The 2,519-nt window shown below is 35.6% G+C and overlaps 1 non-coding gene across 1 annotated transcript; it reads left to right on the top strand.

Moving 5' to 3' along the window:
* Window positions 1-209: 209 nt before the first annotated feature.
* LOC145161870 (U1 spliceosomal RNA) lies at window positions 210-370 on the top strand. Its single transcript, XR_013738734.1, has one exon. It is a non-coding gene; the product is annotated as a U1 spliceosomal RNA (small nuclear RNA).
* The last annotated feature ends 2,149 nt before the right edge of the window (window positions 371-2,519 follow it).

Genomic DNA, 2,519 nt, shown 5'->3' with positions numbered 1-2,519 from the left:
TTTTTTATTAAATGAAAAGTATAATGTATCATGGTTTGAAGTATTAATGCGTTTCGGCAAGCTGTTGTTATAAGTAAAGGTGTAGAAGCCAATGAGATTTTCAGAATTTGAATGTTGAGATGCACTTTGGTGTGCTCCCACATCGACAGAAGGAATAAATGGAAAAGGAGAAGGAGGTGTATAAAAAGGGAACGAGGCTATTGGGTCAGATACTTACCTGGATGGGGTCAATGGTTGGTCAAGATGGACCATGGCCTAGAGTAGTGACTTTTATTGCACTTTGAAAGGGCGCTGCTTTAAGGTCGGCCCAAGTGGTCGAGCCTACATCATAATTTGTGACAGAGGGGGCTTGCGTTCGCGCAGCCCCTACCCAATACTTAAGTTCAAATTTTTTGTCTTCTTTATTTTGTAACGAACAAAATAAATCTACATTGCCAATAGCATTATCTTCTTGATTCTAGTTGATAGTGTATGTTTATTAATTTAAATTAATGTAATCAACGGCCTTTTAATACTTCTTTGTACACGAATTATGATAGTCTATAATCGCATTTTGATGTGCAGAAGTGGGACTCATGTGGCAAAAAATGTTCCACATAATCAATCAACATAATTTTTCTGTTACATAGGATTTAGGAGGGTTGAGACTTGTGGGCTAATATGCAGTTTTAAGCAAGTGTTATGTATCAATCTATATGAAAAATAAATTATGTAATGAAGTAAATTGTAATTTGTACAGTGGTACTTCGAACCACTTTGGACTTGGAACAAATATGAAGCAACTACCGATCCTTCTTTCACTTTTGAGTTGTTTTGTCAGATCCACAGAAGGAAGAAGATGAGAACGCATGGATCAAATTATCTGATACATCAAGATGATGGTCATGAAACAAGGTTTTAAAAGAAAACTAAACAAATCGTACATCCTAATTTTAAGCAACTATCCTAGGAAATAGCAAGATGATGGCCATGAAACACGAATTCAGGAGGGATGAAGACTAGACAGCAATACGCCAACACCCCTTTGATTTATCCAAATATCGTTGAGCTAATTCTGGTAGCGGGCTGGCAAAATCTGGTTCCTTTTGGGCCGGCTCTCAACAACTAGGAATACTAAGGATAGGATAGTTGCAATGCATTTTTGCAAGTTCACCCATATAGCTTCATCATCTGTGGTACGAACACTACAAGAAAAGACCCATGTGTCGAAGACATCTATGCCAACGAAACATGTTGTCGCTACAACGTATGCTATACCGACGACATGTCGTTGGTATAGGGTTGACCAAATTTGTTTGACCTGGGTCTCTATGTCGCCGACATGTCGTCATCATAGCTTAGGCGGGAACGAAATGGGTTACTTGGTTTTCTCAAAACCTATGTCATCGACATGTCATCAGCATAAGTTACGGAAAATATAATTTCTATTTATTTATAATTCATGTTGCAGAAAAAAGAAAACGACATTTTTTATTTATTTACGAGAAGTAGGATATGACGCCGTTTACTTTAACCCTATGCCGACGACATGTTGTCGACATAGGGTTTAATCTCAAGGAACAAGTCAGTCGACCCTCATTAGTAGTTGCACACCCACACTCATTCTCTCTCGATCTCTCTACCGGGGAACTCTACACAAATGACCCTTCCGATCACTCTCCTTCACCGCCAACCGAAGGTAACTTCTAGGTCACTTCTATTTTCCAATTTCATTTTTTTTCGTTTCGATTTTGAGATTTTGCTGTTTTTTTTTTTTGCTTTGTTTTCCGGTAAGCCAGTCACCAGAGGACCACTGACGACAACATCGAGTTCCAACCATTCTCCTTCACCGCCGACCACAAGTAAGGTTTTGTGATTTTCAAGTTTTTTTTTCTTTGGGGTTTTTTCCAGTGACCACCAGCCACCACCAGAGGACCACCGTCTACAGCCAGCCACCGGAATCCGGGCACCATAGCAAGAAGAATGTAAGATTTCTATATTTTTATTTTAGTTTTGTCCTCGATTAGGTGATGTTTTTATGTATTTAGAATCTTTGATTAAGTAATTGTTGATGTTGAGTGGTTGTTTTGGATGTATAAAATGTATAATATGTATGATTGTGTTAGTTGTGTAGGTTTACTAGTTTGAGTACATATAAGATGAAGTGATAAAGAAGATGAAGTGATAAAGTGTTTAATTGATAAGTGTTTAAAGTGTTTTTATTTAATTTCATGATAAGTGCTTAGTGATTAATTGATAAAGTGTTAAATTGATAAAGTGCTTAATGTGTTTCTATTTTCATGATAAGTGTTTAATTTGTTTTGTAAGTGAACACTTATTGGATTATATTGTAAAGTGCTTAATAGGTAAGTGTTTAATATCTTTTTATTTTCATGATAATATGGTTTGAAGGTGCTTAATATTTTAATGACTTAATTGTAATCATTATGACTTTAACTTAAATATGTAATATGAGTTTTTGAAGTATAATGTTATAATAATAATAATAAAACAAAAGTAAATTGTTATAATAGAAAATA

The sequence above is a fragment of the Lactuca virosa genome, chromosome 2 (genome assembly GCF_052849685.1).
Source record: "Lactuca virosa cultivar CGN04683 chromosome 2, Lactuca_virosa_CGN04683_v6, whole genome shotgun sequence".
NCBI lineage: Eukaryota > Viridiplantae > Streptophyta > Magnoliopsida > Asterales > Asteraceae > Lactuca > Lactuca virosa.
This window is presented reverse-complemented; position numbering and strand designations above follow the sequence as displayed.